Raw genomic sequence first — 6775 nt, forward strand, 5'->3', positions numbered from 1 at the left:
GTTATTAATTTTAATTTTCTCTATTCAAGTATTAATTTGAATCGTTTATACTTTCAGGTAATTTAAAGAAAAAAAATAGAAGAGCTACTGGACAGAGTGCGTCGTGCATATGCGTGATTTATTTTTGCGCACATACGCAACACAAGCAGTGACCATCGCGCACATGCGCAACTCAAGGCGCGCACATGCGCGATACAGGCAGAAGGTGTCGCACATATGGGCCACTCTGGGCGCGCATATGTGCGAGAAGGCAAGTCAATTACACTTGAATGGCAGAGACATCGGCGCATATACGCCACTCATGAACGCTCATATGCGCAAAACAACATAAGCGAGACAGTAACTTTGGCGCATATGATCATTAGGACGCGCATACGCGCGTGACTTCAGTTAAAAAAAAGCATTGCGAATCATTCTCTCAGAAACCCTCACAGCCGCTCCCCCTCACAAAAGAAAACACCACCCTCCGCGTCAGAAATCCACCGCCACCGCCGCCTCCCACTCCCGAAAGCCGACCACCACCTACACCACAGCTGTGAACTCCAACCACACTCCGATTTCTGGTAACTTTATAGTGAAATCAAGGGTTTTATTCAGAATGTTTTCTCAAATCCTGAGAATAGTTGAAATTGGTGTCGATCTAGTCGAGGAACTTGTGATATTGTGAAGTGGGTGCTTCGATTTGTTCTATAGTAGTTTGTGATTCGGGTGTATATTGCATTGCTTATTGGATTAATTGGTGTGGTGAAATCATAGTGTTCAAGTTTGGGGTCCGAGTAGCTTCGATTTTGGCTTTTCTGTTGGTTGAGTTTAGTGTGTGGTTGTGATATTTGATTATCGAGTTGATGGCACCAAAAAAGAAATCAAAGAAGGGTGTCTCTTCCTCTTCAAGCTTCGATTCTCACAGATTTGGAATGAAGAGGCCCAAAAAATATATGATAGTTCTATGACACGGCCCATTGTACTGGAACGGGGGTTCAATTTGTCCATTCCACGTGGTGTGATCATAGAGAAACTGGAACGTAGAGGATGGGTTGAATTCGCTCAACACCCGTCGAATGTCGTTATCTCGGTTGTGCGAGAATTCTACGCCAACCTCAGGATTCGGCATGACGAATCTAAAGTATTGGTCCGAGGTAAATTGGTTTCGTTCGACTCTCGAACGATCAACATGCTATATCAGATGCCCAGATTCAACCAGGACGAATACAGTGAATTCCTCGAAGCGGGTGTTGATTACACAGAGGTAATCCGGACCATATGTCAAGCCGGGGCTGTCTGGAAAATGAGCTCGAGCAGGCCTACTTCTTTTTAAAAAAACCGACATGGGCCCTAATGCAAGTTCTTGGACATCTTTTGTACTGGCCCGAATTCTCCCGTCCTCTCACTACTACGATGTCACCAAAGACAAAGCCGCATTGGTTTATGCCATCCCAATGAGCAAATCAGTTGACGTGGGGAAAATATTTATGGCTCGATTATGAGAGCTGGCGCAGGGTTAGCCACGGTTGCTCTTCCTTGTTCCCACACTGTTATCGAGCTAGCCGCCAGGCCGGCGTCTCATGGGCCCCTGATGAACCAGTGCTCAAGCCGAAGGCCCCCATTATTGCTTTCTTTGGATCCGCATCTTATGTTCCCCATGAGTTCCCGGACGAAGAGGAGCTCCCACAACAACAACTACCACCACCACCACCACCACCTGTAGCAGCCAGAGAGCGCAGGGGAGACAGATTTAGGCGACTAGAGAATGAGATGCAGGATCAGAGGCGGTTACTCGTCGAGCAGCGTCAGGTGCTGGATTCGCTTCAGTACCGCACCGACCATTTCATGGGATACATGATGGACTTCACCTCCGTGCTATCTCAACGGTTCCCACCTATAAGTCCAGAGGATCTGATGTTTCCCCAGCCACCTGCATGGCCACCACAGTATCCAGGACCGCCTTCACAGGCCCCACCCCAACATATGGATGAAGATGTCGATGATGATGACGACGAGCACTGACGCTCGTCGTGGGAGGTATGATTGTCCCGTTCTTTCTTGTTTATACATTGCGGACAATGTATATTTTAAGTTTGGGGGTGATTTGATTTGATTTGATGCTTTAGTGTTTTATTTGATTTGATGCTTTAGTGTTTTAATTGATGTTTATTTATATAAAAAAATATTTAATTTAATTTTTATGTCCATATTTAGTCGTTAAAATTTTTTTAGAGTTGTGGAATTAAGGTAATAACCAAACAATGATGAGAGTTGACCTGAAACACATGTTGTTTCATGATTACGAATCCGAATGCATGCTATCTTTACTTAACCGTAAACATTAATGCTATGATTGTTGATACGTCCGATGTCAAGAGAGTATTCATGTAATTAGTGAATTGGAATGTATGGATGGACTCCAAAACCTGCATGTTGATTACTTGTTGTTGAGTTACATGTTCACTAACACAAAAATGATTCAGGCATTCTTTGAGTTATGTTGGGCATGTTTTTTCCTTGAATAATGTATCAATTGTTAGCCCTTTGAGCCTAAATGAGAATGAGATGTGTGATTTGTTCTTTTTGAATACGCGAAAACATGATATGTCTGTGTTTGTTGATTGGTAAATTGAAAGTAGTCTAGAACTTGGTTTGGCACTCTTCAAGGCAAGATACGGGTATTGTGTGACTTAGGGATGATTTAGGCGATTTTTGGAATGTTTGAGCCTTTCAAGCCTACCCATAACATCATATTATACGCTAGTGTCCCATGTTTGAGCTTAATGAAAATCTAATGGAGTGTGCCAAGGCACACAAAATCCCCTATTCGTATCAATTCTAAACTCCTACGTCAACTACCAACTTTTGAGCATATACACTAGTACCTACCGAAAACTGAGACAAAACGAACCTGTGTATCACTACAAAAATTCTTTTCCCTTGTGTGCGTATAAGAATATCATCGAAAAAAAGAGGAAAAAGATGAAAAGAAAGAAATGAATTTCTATGGAAAAAAAAGATGTCGAGAAAAGGGAGAAAGAAAAAGTTGAATAAAGAATAAAAGAGTATGACGTATCGATGTGAAAAAGAAGACAAAATGATGAATATGTTGTGGCAAAGCAAGTGGCTGTGAAACAAGAGGAAGAAGAAGAAGCGTGTTGAAAAATAAATTGGTTTGTTTCTCTCACTTTTGATTCCCTATATTAATTTGTAGCTATTAGTTGTAGCCTAACGTTATAAACTTAAAAGACCTATTAACCGAGTCACACGTACCCAATATACTAGTGGAGAAGAGTTGCCAAAGTTAAGCCTATGGACACTTGAAAAAATGCCGTCGATAGACATAGAATTTGATTGTGTACATGTGTGCATCTCATGATATTGGTTTGGTTAATTACTGTCTTCATAATACCATTTTGTTTAGCCAACTGTCACCCTCTAAGTCCTGTTGATTTGTTAAGGTAAATGTGTGCCTCAATGGTTTTGCTAATTGCATATGTGTCGAGGAGTCCAGAATTTTATGAGATAAAAAGTTATGAACTTATCTTCGTATTTGGAGTGGGTAAACGAGAATAGCAAAACACACACGCACGTGAACTGTGAGTAATGTGGCATGTGTTTGATTCAATATGATGGTGACTGTAATCTCTGAGGCTAGTGGTTATCTTTTTATTCCACGATTCTTGTTCGTTTAGTTACTTTCTTTAGGATGTGTTGAGTCTAGTCTAGTTAATGTTTTTATTTTATTTTATTTTATTTTGCTCGAGACTAGCAAAAGTTCAAGTTTAGGAGGATTTAATAAGTGCATTTTATGCAATTAAATTATCCTTATACTTCATATAGACTGTTAGTCTTTTTGGGTGGAATTACGCGTTTTTGTTGTTTTTTGGCTTGATTGCAGGAATCTAGGTAAGGCTGCCATTCAGGCGCGAAGGTAAGTGAAAATGGCACCTAGAAAAGAAACATGCAAGAAGTCCGGTTCTGAAGGCAGTGAGACTCGCGCATATGCGCGAGCGATGCACCGAAACAAGGGAAAATACAGTGAGACCCGTGCATATGCGCCACTCATGGCGCGCATATGCGCGAGAGACATGATGCGAAACCAGAGTCCAGCGCGCATATGCGCCGGACTTGGTCGCGCATATGCGCGTGGCGCGACAGTCAGACTTAAATAGGTTTCTCGTGGATTTTAAAAGGGGTACGGAAAATAATTTACACGCAGCCGACATGAGAGAAGAAGAAAAGGCGAAAAAGTCAGATCACACGGACGACGGAACGGGAAGAACGGAGATAGAAGACGTTGATTCCGGACACGGAAACGTACTTCCATCTCTCGCCAACACGTTTCTAATTCGGTTATTTACTTTTACGTTTTAATTATTACAAACAGGTTTTGTATTGATTTAAATTCGAGTATGAACTAATTCTATTTTCTAGAGATTGATGTAGTCTTGGTTGAACTTATATTATTGATGTTTTGAATTCTCATGAATTAATTCATCGTGTTTATTTGTGATTTCTTGTCATTAATGCTTTTGAATTACTGGCCATAATTCGATTGATCAAATAATTAAGATCCAAACTCGAGAGAGGGGATTGAAATTAGGACAGGAGAAATCACATCGTTTTTATAACGTGCAAAAGACGTATAACTCTGACGAATCCATAAGAGAACTTTGGTTGCATTTATTACGTGTTACTTGATTTTGAATAGACATATTAAAATTGGTAATAGGTAATACAATTCTATTTAACACTTGAACAAATAAATAGAAAAATTGCGAGTTCTTGGTTAGTAAACACGATGCAATTTAATAACATGTTAGTTAATTTTAGTTTAGCATAGGGGAAACAAGATGAATCATATCTCTTGATTTATTTACTCAGTAGAAATCTAGATTTATTTACTCAGTGAATTTCTACTGCGTGCTAGAATTAAAGGATTTGTTATTTTATTTGAATTGGTTATAAACCAACTATTTGATTTGTCTAAATAAAGTTGAACTATGTCAATTATGGTACTTAATATACAATCGTAAATAATTACTCCTCGTGGGATCGATATCTGCACTTAACCCAGTACTAAAACTTGATACCGTACACTTGCGGTAGTGAAAATACGCAACATACAACGTGTGTATTCGATCAAAGTCTTTTAGTGAAAAACCTATCTTCGTGATAGAAGGGGTGACGTAGGAGTTATTCTATTTTCCGAACTTCCAGAAACAAATCGTGTGCATTTTATTTCAGTTACCATCAGTTATTCTATCTTTCAGTCAGTTTACTTCCGCAACTGTTTTTCAGTTAAAATGATTGTTATCGATTGACGAGATACCGAGTGTCATTTGGTCATTAATCTGAACCCAATATTCGAAAAGAATTTATAATCAGTGAGTGTTTATTAAACCCCCCTTCTAAACACTTATCACCTACTAAACGAACCTTTCCACGATACCGCATTCTTCTAGGAATCTAGCACAAGGTCCTGGACATTGTTCACCTGAACCGTAATATCTACCATATTATTCAACACCACGGTCAGATCTAACGCTTTTAATCTTTAATCCAGTTTGATTTTCAACTTCAGCTTTATAGTTTTTGAACACATCCAATGACTATGCATTTTCATGAATGAGATAAATCAAGCCATATCTTGAAAAATCGTCTGTGAACGTTATAAAATACCATTGACCATTCCAAGAACCCGAAGAGAATGATCCACAAATATCAGTATGTATAAGTTCTAAGATGCCTGAACACCTGTTGGCTTCAAATCTTCTTTTGTTGGTTTGTTTGAGTCATTTAACATAGGAATAGAATTTATGTTGGAATGAACATTTGCAGGAGCCAAATCTGAACAGAGAACAAAAAAAACCAAATATCCATACTCAACCAAATATCCAAATAAAATAATCAATAAATTCAAATAATGTAAACCAAATAAACAGAATATCAAGCACTCCATTAATGTTTCATCTTTGGACAAAATATTAACATGTAAGTGATATCTTGGTGCATCATTCAAACACTAATAGTAACTATCATGTCAAATAACAACCTTACTTTGGGACGATCTATTATTCACATGGAAACCGAATAACTATCACATGTTTGCCAACACAAATGTATATGCAGTTATATTAAATTTTAACCTACTTTTGGGCCGATTAATATTCTTATAAAGCACATATACCAAAATCCTTTTATATTTCAAAATAAAATTAATTTCCATAAAAGATGTCATTTTGGCGACATTTTATTCCAATTAATATATTTTAAAAGTACATATAACCTTATCATTATTTGAATAATTGAATATTTAACCTAAACTAAATAAACTTGAACCGAAAAAAAGAATTTTTTTTAGAAAATCCCATATAATCCCATATAAATAAAATTTATCCAGTATGACAAACATTGAACTACAATAGCTCGGTTCCTGAAATATAAAACACCGAGAAATTAAATCGAGTTTGGTTTTCAAACCAAGAGGAAAATGCTGAAAATAATCCCTCATAAAAGCGATTAAATATTTTGAAAAATATTTAAAATATATGCAAGTTAAATATGTAAAAACGTTTTTTGTTAAAACATTTTATCAAACACTTGATATGCAATATTTTAGGTATTTGAAGAACCCATAAAACGATTCAACGATGCATCTTAAATACAGTAACAATAATTAAATACAATAAATAAATAGACATGAATTTTTTTATGGATGTTCGTAGATTAACATCTCCTGCATCGACCCTTTATTCCACATATGAAAGATCCTCTTGAAGCCTTTGAT

The sequence above is a fragment of the Primulina eburnea genome, chromosome 3, assembly GCF_022965805.1.
Source record: "Primulina eburnea isolate SZY01 chromosome 3, ASM2296580v1, whole genome shotgun sequence".
In the NCBI taxonomy this organism is placed as follows: Eukaryota; Viridiplantae; Streptophyta; class Magnoliopsida; order Lamiales; family Gesneriaceae; genus Primulina; species Primulina eburnea.